This window comes from Trachemys scripta, chromosome 18 (genome assembly GCF_013100865.1).
Source record: "Trachemys scripta elegans isolate TJP31775 chromosome 18, CAS_Tse_1.0, whole genome shotgun sequence".
Lineage (NCBI taxonomy): Eukaryota > Metazoa > Chordata > Testudines > Emydidae > Trachemys > Trachemys scripta.
The window spans coordinates 18,135,318-18,148,523 of NC_048315.1; positions in this window are offsets into that span (position 1 = coordinate 18,135,318).

Consider the following 13,206-nt stretch of genomic DNA (forward strand, 5'->3'; position numbering starts at 1 on the left):
TAGGGAATTTGGACATAACTGGCGGCAATATCGGGTTGTTTGTGCTTTTATACAAAATTATTAGTTTCCCGAAAGTATTTTTTTTTTTTTTTTTTTTTTTTACAAAGCAAACCAAATGATGTCCTTATCCAGGCTGCACCAGAGATGAAATGACTTATATCCCATGTTCACATTGGGCACAGAGATCTCTCAGCACAAGAGAGAATCTTACCTACATTTTTGAAGATTTATGGCCAAACTATTGGCCTATGGAAGAGGGCACAGCTCCACTGACTTCCATTTATATCAGCAGAAAATGCAGCCCTTACTCGGCAGCTTTCAATTACGGGGGAGAACGCTGGGATTGGGCAGGCATGCTTCTAGACTGCTTTTGAAATTCAAAGTCACTTTTGCAAGTTCAGAATATATAACAGCTGATCATTCTATAACCAAATCACAAGACAAATGCAAAACCCAATGCCTTTTGTTACCATGTCCAGGACATCCTCAGCCAATTACGAAACTGCAGTCAAAAAGGCACACAAGTCAATCTAGAGCAGGGGTAGGCAACCTATGGCACGCGTGCCAAAGGCGGCACGTGAGCTGATTTTCAGTGGCACTCACATTGCCTGGATCTTGGCCACTGGTCCAGGGGGCTCTGCATTTTAATTTAATTTTAAATGAAGCTTCTTAAACGTTTTAAAAACCTTAGTTACTTTACATACAACAACAGTTTAGTTATATATTACAGACTTATAGAAAGAGACCTTCTAAAAACGTTAAAATGTATGACTGGCGTGCGAAACCTTAAATTAGAGTGAATAAATGAAGACTCGGCACCCCACTTCTGAAAGGTTGCCAACCCCTGATCTAGAGCCTCAAAGAAAGTATACAAGCCCAGCAAAACAATGTTGACATTGCGCAATATACTCTTTACACGCCTAATCCAGATACTATATGCATAACTCACCTCTGACACACATTAACTATTAACCTCACTAGCGTTAATTCCAGTTTACCTCCACCCCTGGGTAAGTAAGGCCCAGATCATACAAATATGCACTTGCTTAGCTTTAGTGCATGAGTAGTGCCATTGAAATCAATGGGATTATTCACAGTGGTAAAGTTAAGCATGTATAAAACTGTTGGCTGGACTGGGGCCCAAGGCATTCTCTACACGGTTTCCGTACTTGTATTTTCTGTTATGTTTTACCAACACAGTTAAAGTGGTATAATGTCCTAGTGCGGATATAGTTAGGCCTTGGCTACACTTACCCGCTAGTTCGACGGCTGGAAATCGAACTTCTGGGTTCGACTTATCGCGTCTAGTCTGGACGTGATAAGTCGAACCCGGAAGTGCTCGCCGTCGACTGCGGTACTCCAGCTCGCCGAGAGGAGTACCGCGGAGTCGACGGGGGAGCCTGCCTGCCGAGTGTGGACCAAGGTAAGTTCGAACTAATTCGAACTAAGGTACTTCGAACTTCAGCTACGTTATTCACGTAGCTGAAGTTGCGTACCTTAGTTCGAATTAGGGGGGTAGTGTAGACCAAGCCTTAGACACTTGCGAAGATGCTGTAGATCAGTGTGATTATTCCCCGATAACTATATTGGTATAACTGCATCCACACTACCGGGGCTGTACCACTTTAACGACATTAGTGTCATTAAAACAGTACCCCTTTGTGTTTAGACAAGCCTAACCAGGAGAATCAAACCCACTGTCTCCACTTTTAAGTCCCTGGGATATCATCAGTCCCGGAGAGGTACCGCAGACTATAATCAAGAGGAGTCCAGGTTCTAAGAACATTTGTTACTGGGAACATTTTGTTCCCCATCCGCCCCAAAATAAAAAGCTTCAATACACAGTTTTCCAACCAGCTCTACTTGTGACCAGGGAAGAGATCCAGATTATTCCCATGAGAAAAGAGAAAGATGATATCAGCTACAAAGTCATTCCAAATTTCAGAATATGGTACTAGGGGGCAGGTAATTAAATGAGGAGTGTTCCAACTGGTAAGAGGTTCAAGAACATGTGGTAACTAAGGGTAAACAGGAAATCCAGATAAATCTATTTCACCCAGAGTAGTAAACATCTGGAATAAGTTGCCAACAATTTAAGACCATCAAAGCAAATGGTATTAAATGAGTTTAAGAGGCAGCTAGAGGGAGAACAGGCAGAGACTGAAGGATACAGTGACAAAGGAGGGAGGTGGGGCTGAAATTAACCTAAGGCGACAGACTTGTTAGCCTAAAAGGTTATTTTCCTGTCCAGTAATTCTGTATCTTCTCATTGCTCCAGGGGTTAACTGATTCTTTTTTCTGGTCTTTGGTTCATGGAGGGGGGAATTGTACTTTAGTTAAGTGATTCTCCACTGGAAAAATGACATGATACGCTACTGCCGAGCTCCCCATTGTAATCCAGGAAAGTGCATGAAAATTTAATATACTCCCTGACTCCCACAAACATTGCTTTTTGAAGTAGAGATTCCCCCTACTGCAAAAATTAAAACCTCCTCTTTTGCGTTTGCTCTGGAATGCCTGTCTGAAGAATAAAAACCTTGCCCCTCTCATCAAAAGAGGTTAGTAAATATTTCCATGGACTCCAAGAGCTGGTTTTAAAAACTCATTTGTTTTAAAGTAATGCAAAACAGACTAAACAACACCTTTAAGGATGTCAAAAAACAGTAGGCATAAGTGAACAGGGAGGCTACAAAGGAAATGCTTAGCCTGCGTTACCCTTTAATATCCTGCTCTTCTCTAGAAGGGAGCTAAGGATAATAAGAAAGTTCTGCTGATCCTTAGTCAAAAGAAGAGAACGGTCTCCCATCTCCTTGCGTAACTGTTATAAATGAACTACGTTGGTTACATTCATGGTAATTAACACCCCTTAAAAGACAGTCTTGGAATTTCGTTTTCCACCTCCTATCATTGGGCAACAGAATATTCATAAAAACAGTAGAAGGAAACAATTCTAATAACAAAAGGAAAAACAAAACATAATCCAACCTCCGAAGTTTTCTTCTCAACTAGTTAAATTAAATTGAACTGAGTATTCAATGTGAAATTGACCCAGGAATTGCAACACAGAAAAACTAAAAACCAATGCACTTCGGAAGGATCCTGGAATAAAAAAAAAAAAAAAAGCAGAATCAAGCCTGCCTCCATCTTTAGAAGTTATAGTTTCTGTAGCATGCACTATCTTAGGCCCTGATCCTGCAAACACTTATGCACATGCTTACTTCTCTATAATGAGTAGTCCCATTGAAATCAGTGGATCTACTCATGGTTGTTGATTACAAAGTTAAGCACATGCATAGCTGTTTGCAGGATTGGGGGAGGAGGGTGAAACTCATTCCTGTGTATGTGACCACTTAAGCCCCCAGAACAGACATTGTATTTGCCCTCATTACATCAAAATCTCAATCAAGCAGGTCACTGGGGATAGCCCCATCAATAACGTCCCATCTACACATGCCCCTCTCTCTCTGTTATACAGCAATCCCATATGACAAATTGCAAACTTGCTTTAATATGCCATTTATACATACAGTATATATTGTGTATGTGTCTACCCCTGTTTGTGTACACGCCCCACTGAGCGTTCATATGGTTGGTAGTCTGAAAAGAGCCAGTGTCTGATGAGCGAATAATGTTTTACTAGGAAAATGATCCAGATAAAAGGAAAAAAAGAGCTTTGCCCTGGCCCACAGTACTTCTCCTTTAGCCATGTCCCCTTCATTTTCTGTCATGACATACAGGGCCAGTCTGTGGCTGCCCCACCATAGATGTACCAGAGTGGAAAGGGTGAAGGGAACTCAGTCACCTGGAAAAACACAAGTCATTCCCTGCTCATCTATGAAAAGACATGCACATATAGCAGGGGTTTATTCCTAATATAGGCCAACAGAAATCTGTACCAAGAGTTGTCAAGCATCATATATAAAAGAGTTTTGCTTGTATTCTGCTCTTTCTGGAATTGGCAGAAATCAGCAGTGGACGAGCTGTAACACCTCAACTTTTGCATTGTCAGTGCTTTACCAACCAATCCATTAAAACCTAACTAGAGGGACCATCTGGGAAAGAACTGATTAAAAGTTCGATCCAACCAGAAAGGTATGCTGCTACATAAGCCCCACCGGACCCTGTCTGTAAGAGATGGCCAGCCAGCGCCTTGCCCATGTGGCTTGATGCCCTGTAGTTTAATTGACACAACACTGATAGCAATGTGAATGTCTGAAACACAGGAGATCTTAAATACTGCAAATGTTTTTTCTGTGATTGAGGGCTGCTTTAATGAGTGTACTGAGGTGTAGTAGCTGGAAGAAGGTGATAAGCATTACATGTTCTATGGAAAGCCAGAGCGTTACTTTATATAATAAGATACAGCTGACTAAACAGGGCACTGAAAGTCATTCATGGCTAAAACAAACGAAACGGTTCACTGGATACGTACCACAGGGTGATAGAAGGGCCTGAATATTCTAATTAACATGCTACTGGGAAGAGAAACACGCTTGCCAACACTGGATTCATAAGGCTGAATCCTCAGGTCTGACTGAGCCACGCTCAGTGCAGAACCGGATTTGGGGAGGGGGAAACAGTGGCTGTATGCTACCTTTGTGCCCCCCCCCCCAATCCGCCCCTTCGGGCCTTAGGGAAAGTACGAGCAACCCCAGGGGTTCCCACCTCTTCCCCCGCCGGGCGGTGCCCCCTCCCCCCCCCCCCCGGACCACTCTGCAGGTGAGGATTGTCAGAACAACAGCTCCCCACTCACCAGCAGCCTGGGCAGGAGGCTGTGCCAACTCTGTATCACCCAGGGATTCACCACATTTGGGGTAAAGACCCAGCCCAAAGCTTACCCAGAGCAAGTCAGCCCCTGAAGTGAGGTCACCTGGAGCTTCTCACATGAGGCAATAGGAACTTTTACCCAAGTGAAACCCCACAGATCAGGCCCTTTGGGGATGCTGAATATGACCCTTCCGTGGGAGAGAGAGGTAAGTTCACATGCAGACTGTGGGATCAATTGTGCTTGGCTGGCTCAGCCTCTCACTTGGGGTGAGCAGAGCTGCATTCTGCCAATGCCTTCCAAAGTGACTAGGGAGCACAGACACTGGCCCATCCTGGGAGGGATAGCTCAGTGCTTTGAGCATTGGCCTGCTAAACCTAGGGTTGTGAGTTCAATCCTTGAGGGGGCCACTTAGGGATCTGGGGCAAAAATCAGTGCTTGGTCCTGCTAGTGAAAGCAGGGGGCTGGACTCGATGACCTTTCAGTTCTATGAGATAGGTATATCTCCATCCTATTAGCGGGCACAGCATGCATTCCCATGTAAACCAGGCCAGCTCTGCAGGAGGGATTTCAAAGCACAGCCCTGCCTCCTCCCTTTGGGAGAGCAGCCCATTGCCTAAACAGCTCTATTTAATCAGCACAAGCTTTTAATCAGATGCAACTCAGCCCTCTTTGGAAGCACCAAACCCAGCACACAGGTGAAGCCACTGCATAGCACTGCCTGCTCCTCGCAGCTCTGCTACTGACCTGGAGCAGAGTCTCAGATTTAATGAAATAGAGGGTTAAAAATACACTGCTCTGGCATTTTACGCAGCTTTGGGTAGAACCCTTCCCTGGACATGTGTTTAACCCTACAACCATTCCAAAATGTCCTCAAGTAACACAAAATAAAGTACCACCTCATATTTCAGCATTCTCTAGTTACCGTTTGTATCAGCTGCACAGGGACTATAAACAATACATTTCCTTTAGTCAAAAAACGCTACCAAATTTTAATGATAAACAAAAGAGTTACGTGCATTCTTTAGCATTTGATTCTTGCAGTAAGTATTAAAGTCAGCCACAGTTTGCCCACTTTGCAACCTTGCTACAACTTGGTTTCCCCTGAGCCTAACAAATTCAGCTTCACAAAGACCTCTGTGATTGCTGCTTAAGCTTTATCACCTTTGCAAATGACCATAACAAACTCAAAAAGGGGTTACAATACCTGCAAATTCAAGGGAGTCTCAGCCCACAGTGGATATGTTTCAGGTAGCTCAAGCCCCTGCAGCAAAGCGCTTCCTATCCACCACAGCTGTGCTGCTAAGTGGGCACAGAATCTCGGGTTTAAAGAGACAGGGGCAAAAATATAGTTATCTGGTAATTGACCCAGCTTTGTGTACAACAACCTCCTGGGAAAGAACATTGCAGTGTACACCACACTTCAGAGTGCTATACTGATAACATTAGGGGGGTGGGCCAGGAACAGGCCTTGAAAACAAGGAAGGAGGACTTCACCCCATGGCATTTATTGTGTGTGGTTGGATGTCTGCCTGTTACAGCCATATACAATATGCCTGGGTATTTCAGTGTTCTGTGACCCCTCCAAGTAACCAACCAACCCAGAGATGTCTTTAGAGCTCTTCAGGAAGGAAAATAGAATCTGTAACGACTGTAGCAAATCTCTGCTAACTCCAGGAACGCTTCGCTCCTAGAAAGCAGAGAGCAGGTTAGGGAGTGGAGAACAGCCATTCAAGTGACAGACTAAGGTCTGGTCTATACTACCCGCCTGAATCGGCGGGTAGAAATCGACCTCTCGGGGATCGATTTATCGCGTCCCGTCGGGACGGGACAATCGATCCCCGAATCGGCGCTCTAACTCCACCAGCGGAGGTGGGAGTAAGCACCGCCGACAAAAAGCCGCAGAAGTCGATTTTGCCGCCGTCCTCACAATGGGGTAAGTCGGCTGCAATACGTCGAATTCAGCTACGCTATTCACGTAGCTGAATTTGCATATCTTAAATCGACTCCCCCCCGTAGTGTAGATGTACCCTAAGATCCTGAGCCTGCAAGCTCAGATGTGTAGGTGAACCATTGTGTCTCTATAGGGTCTCATGGACTTGGTGGGATTCTATGTAAGCAGAGGAGTCCCCCACTCACATGTCTAAGATTATTGGGTTGGAGCCCAGATTATTAGAGGGGCAGTATTGCCCAGGGGATAGGGCACGTGACATGAGTTCTATTTCTAGTTCACAACTGACCTGCTGTGTGATCTCAGACAAGTCACTTTGTCTCTCTGTGCCTCCCACTTTATATTTTACCTATTGTCTATTTAAATTATAAGGTTTCTTACTATGTGTATGTACAGGGCCTACACTATGGGCACCCTACACCTATACAAATAATAATCATTACCAAAAAAAAAGGAGATCCTTCCTACCCACCCCAGTGTTTCAAATCTCTTCCTGAACCATGCTTGCCAATAAAACACCTTATTTTCATGTTCACCAGGCTGCTCTGAATTTGCTGTGTCATAGAATCACAGAAATGTAGGACTAGAAGGGACCTCGAAAGGTCATCTAGTCCAGTCCCCTGCACTGAAGCAGGACTAAGTATTATCTAGAGTAGACCAACCCTGAGAAGTGTTTGTCTAACTTGTTCTTAAAAACCTTCAATGATGGAGTTTTTCCTGATGTCTCACTAACTCTTCCTTGCTGCAATTTAAGCCCATTACTTTTTGTTCTATCCTGAGTTTTAGGGAGAACAATTTATCACCCTCCTCTTTATAACAACCTTTTCCGTACTTGAAGACTCTTACCTGATGATGTCCCTCAGGTCACAGTGCGTATTAACTGGTGAATATACCTGGGAATTGCCTCTGAGAAATGTCAACATTTACAAATACACACAGCCTTAGCCACACAATGTTAATCACCCAGCTTCTAAAAATTCGGAGTTCACGTGTTGGGAAACCCATTTTTCTAATTCCCAGGAATGAGTGTCCAGGAGCACTAAAGTCCACCTTATAGTCTGAAATCTTGTCTCCACACCCAAGTCTCATTTACATAATTGGGAATTGCACATGGGCAAGAAAGGCATTGGCATGGGTTCTGGAGAAGGCTTAATAGGATTAGGAGCCAAGGAACATTACGAAGTAGCAGCTGCATTAGCTACGCAGATGTACGGATAGTCTATAGAGAGACAGCGCAGCATCAACCAATGTTCCTAATAAAAGCAGGGCCCCAATCCTGCAATTAGACCCATGATGATGGAGCCCTCTTGATTTCGATGGGGCTCAGCACTGGCATTGGGTCTGCCTGAGTGGATCAAGGCGCAGGATCAAGGCTTAGATTCAGGCAAGTGCAGTTTATCCAGGATGCCACAGTCATAGCAGGAAATCCATTTCACTAACTCATTTGATTTGGTAGTGGATGTCTGAGGCCTTTGTGAGTTGTGAAAGTCAATCAAGGATGCTGTTACCTTTTGTGGTATTGGAAACGGTAATTCTAAGTGATTTAGCTTCCCAAACAGGAAGTCTGCGGACAGGCACTGCAGAAACCCGTGCTCTGCTATGCAGGGACAGTTGGAACGGTGTCACTGAATATACACCTTTCGTGCACCTTGAGCCCAGCATGATTACTCTACGCCACATCGTGTACCCATTCATGAGATCTGGGACAGGTTTACTGGATGGACCTTCTTATTGCTCATGAGGCGGGTTATGAATTCTGCAATGTTTCTATCCGTATCCAGTCCAAAAAGTAATCCTTTGAGAAAGGGACAGAGCTAAACAAGCAGCTGCAAAAGACCAGGGTTCATGTGAGTTCATTTCCCACCTGACCATTTGATCAGGAGTCCTGGGGTACATCTACACTGAAAAAAACCAACCCCCAAGGCAGCGAGTCTCAGAGCCCAGGTCAACCAACTTGGGCTCGTGGGGCTTGTGCTACAGGGCTAAAAAACGCAGTGTAGACTTCCCTTCTTGCCCTGAGGCCTGGGCTCTGAGACCCTCCCCACTTGCCGAGGTTAAATCAACCCTGTCTCTCTCATGGTGTTTATCCCAACATATCCAACATGCTCATTAATAGGTTGCCAATTACAGGATGTTCAGTGTATAAAACGGCTTCCCCAAAGATCATGCAGGACCTTCAGTAACATGTCCATGTTCACTTTTAAAGTGTCAGGCCCACAAAGTCTCTGGTTGCTGGATCATGTAGGGTCAATTTCACCCCTCTGCAGAGGGTCAACAGTAGGCCTCGCACCATTTAAGACGCTCTTAAGCCCCATTCTGAAGTCTTAAGCAATGCATAGACCTGGGTCCCTGCACAAGATGAGTTTTACCCGTAGGGAACACAGATTAGAGCTGTTTGGTCAAGCATCAGGTTTAATGGTCCTTCTGAAACTGACTGCACAAAAACCAATCGTAGAAGGTAGGACAAGACGCTGCAATTTTGTCAGCCCCGTACAAAAGCCATTTCACCTGTCCAGTGACATATTAAAACAACATAGTACTGATTTCAGAAATACACATTGATGGCTTCAAGGACAGTTGGCTTCCGGGCATGAGAACAGCCCTGCTCCCAAACACCACCTGGTAACACTCACAGGCCTTCCTCAAAGATCAGGAAGAAAGTCTTCTGGCCCTGTTTTCCATCTGAGCTGCCTCCTGCACACAACAACATACCCGTAGTAGAGGTCTGGTTAAAGAACGTACTGTGCTTGTCCTGTGGCATGAAACTTTTGAGATTTTCATGAAGACCTGCTGGCTGTGTTGGGTACAAACAGGAAGGAAAAGAAACAGAGAAACTAGCAGCATTCCCAGCTGTGAAACTAAACAGATCACTGTCTTGGAGAGAACACCCAGCTCAGTGCTTTCCCCCTTGCCACGGTATACGAGGCAGCAACACACCAGCTTGCCATGGCCTTCCCAGCTCCCTATAAAGTACTCAGGAAAAAGGGGGATTATGATAATAGCCCTGGCAAGCTACCCACTTCCAACTCAGTAGATTAAATTACCTTCTGACCTATGAAAGCACAACGGCTTTCATATCCAATGGAATTGTATGATGACTGCATGGCCTTTCCCTTCCTGGAGAACATTCAGTTCAAGAAAATCTCTTTCGCCCACGTGACTCTCGCCAGAGTCTGTTTCTTCGTGATTTTGGGCCTTTGCTCTTAACCGTGGGCTCATGCTGCTGCAGGTAGGCATCCTTCTCTCTTTCTACACTCCCCGGGATCAGGCGTTGAACCACCCCCTCACAGCATTGACTGAGATAGCTGGTGATGCCCCACACTGCCTGAGAGCCCTTTTCTTCATTCTTTTCTGGGGTGGGTGACAGGTAGGGTGACCAGACAGCAAGTGTAAAAAATCGGGACAGGGGGTGAGGAGTAATAGGCGCCTATATAAGAAAAAGCCCCCAAAATCGGGACTGTCCCTATAAAATTGGGACATCTGGTCACCCTAGTGACAGGACATCTGGAAGGAAGCCATACATCATTTTCAGGTATCTAAAAGGGTGTCATAAGGAGGAGGGAGAAAACTTGTTCACCTTAGCCTCTAAGGATAGAACCAGAAGCAATGGGCTTAAACTGCAGCAAAGGAGGTTTAGGTTGGACATTAGGAAAAAGTTCCTAACTGTCAGGGTGGTTAAACACTGGAATAAATTGCCTAGGGAGGTTGTGGAATCTCCATCTCTGAAGATATTTAAGAGTAGGTTAGATAAATGTCTATCAGGGATGGTCTAGACAGTATTTGGCCCTGCCATGAGGGCAGGGGACTGGACTCGATGACCTCTCGAGGTCCCTTCCAGTCCTAGAATCTATGAATCATATATAGCAACTAGCTATGGCCTCTACTGTCACTGATCAGAAAACAACCAATGGATCGATCGCTACTGTAGGAATCTGGCTTTGTTCAGGCGTGGTGGCCAAGGCTATGTGAGAGATACGGGTTGCACAATGGTTGCCATTTCTCTCGTTCATTCCAACGCCCTTCGGGAGACCAGGCAGGGGAAGCCAAACAGACGATTTCCACCCTTTTTGCTGGTGAGGCAGGATTTCCAAGAGGCAAAGCACAACCCAAGAGCAAATATCCCTCCAATAATAGGCGAAGCAGAGACAAGGGATGTACCCAGGGAAAGGGCAGCATGCGTAACAACACAAGCAAGAGCAGTTTCCATCTAGGCACAGGCAGCTAGAAGGGCAGAAGCTAATCCCCCTGGCTACTGAACAGAAAGAGTCTTCTCATTCCAGTAATACCAGCTGATGAGGTGTTGCTTTTCTCCCGTTTGTCCAAGGGGCATGTGGCTGGGTGCAAGATGTGCACAGCTCACCAATAAAGTCAATGATATTCCACAACTTCTGCTTATTTAGCTGGGGAGAGAGGGGAGTGGGAGGGGGAGGGGATCAAGAATCAGTTTCAACAACAAAGCGATGCAGAGAGAGTCTCTGCTCCTGAACTCCTCCTGCCTTGCAGGACTAGGAAGTGTTGTTGGTGGCACAGGAACAGAATGGCACAGACCTGGAATTTGAAAAGCCCCAGTGGCAAAGCCCAACAATGGTCAATTCATGTTTATTATTTATGTTACCATAGCGCCGATGAGCCCCAGTGGCGGACCAAAATCCCGTTGTGCTAGGCCCTGTACACACAGAACAAAAAGCTGGCCCCCACCCCAGGGAGCTTACAAAAGGCCCTGCTGCAACAGTGGAAAGAGGATACTTACAGAAAAGCTGCCTGGATTAGGTTTCTAAACATCCATATTAATTATTATTTGTTGTTGTTATTATTAAACCATGTTAGGATGTGGCGACACGGACACTGCTTCCATAGTTCAAATCCCATTTATGCTCCTATTCATAGGCAATGAGCTGAGCCACCTTTCCTGCCCCCGACTAAGAGCCCCTGGCCAGAGAACAGGCAGATAGACGAGAGGGGCACTGTGTACCACACAATAAGAATGGACAGAAATCGGCTCTGACAGAGCCTCTGGCTGGTTAAAGCACTGCACCGAGGACCCAGGAGACCACACATTTCCAGGCACGTGGGGCCAAATCTTTAGTAGAACTCAGGACCCAGATTTTGCCAGTCCTCGGCACCCACACGTAGGCCCGGTTTTGAAAAGGTCTCAGCAACCAGCAGCTCCCATGGCAACACGGATGGTCCGATTTTCAGAAAAACACAGTAAGTTGGGTGCTGAGCGCTGCTGAAAAGATGGCCACTTATTTTGGTGCCTAACTGGGTGTTGAGCCCTTTTGAAAACTTGGCCCCCATTATGGATGCTGAACTCTGTGGATAATTCTGGCCACAATAGTGACCTGCCTCAGTCTCCCATTATAAGAATGGGATAATAATTCTCTACTTCTCAGAGGGATTGTTAGGCTTACCCCATTCATGTTTGTGAGGGATTCAGATACTCTGGTGATGGGGGCTAGATACGTAGAAGCCAACTCTAGAGCCGCAGGCCCTCCACCACTGCCATATGAGAGCAACCATTGGGATTGCCTGAGAGCAGCTCCCAGAAGGGAATGTAGGGAGAGAGTGAGTCTGAGAGATGATGAGGTCATGGGAAGCGTTCCTTGCTATGTAGCACCCTTGGATTGCTTTCCAAATACAGTTCATCACCAAATTGGCCAGTTCTGAGTCTCTCGCTAGCAGCAGCAAACTCCTTGCTGAGAAACGATGTCATTTGTTTCTCCGGCCTGGGAGCCCAAGGCTGACAACCACAAATCATAAAATCATATATGCATCCAAAGAAGTGGGCTGTAGCCCACGAAAGCTTATGCTCTAATAAATGTGTTAGTCTCTAAGGTGCCACAAGTACTCCTGTTCTTTTTGCGGATACAGACTAACACGGCTGCTACTCTGAAACCTGTCATAGAATCATAGAATATCAAGGTTGGAAGGGGCCTCAGGAGGTCATCTAGTCCAACCCCCTGCTCAAACAGGACCAATCCCCAGACAGATTTTTGCCCCAGATCCCTAAATGGCCCCCTCAAGGATTAAACTCACAACCCTGGGTTTAGCAGGCCAATGCTCAAACCACTGATCACTTTCACTCTGTGTCCCTGATCCATATGCAGACCCCTTATCTGCATGGTTCTCTGTCCCATAGTCTGCCCTCGTCCCTTAAGCAGAACTCCGTTTGGTGTGAACAGAAATACGTGCCATGGAGAAGAGATCCACCATGCACACCAGAGGGAGGAATTGTGCTCATGTAACCCACACACCTCCTGGGTGTGGTGCTCTGTCCCCTCTAGCGGCACTGAGACCACTTAGGGCTGGTCCACACTAAGCCCCCAGTTCGAACTAAGATACACAACTTCAGCTACGTGAATAACGTAGCTGAAGTCAAAGTATCTTAGTTCGAACTTAAAGGTACTTACCACGGGTCCACACGCGGCAGGCAGGCTCCCCCGTCGTCTCCGCCTACTCCTCTCGTGGAGCAGGATTACTGGCGTCGACA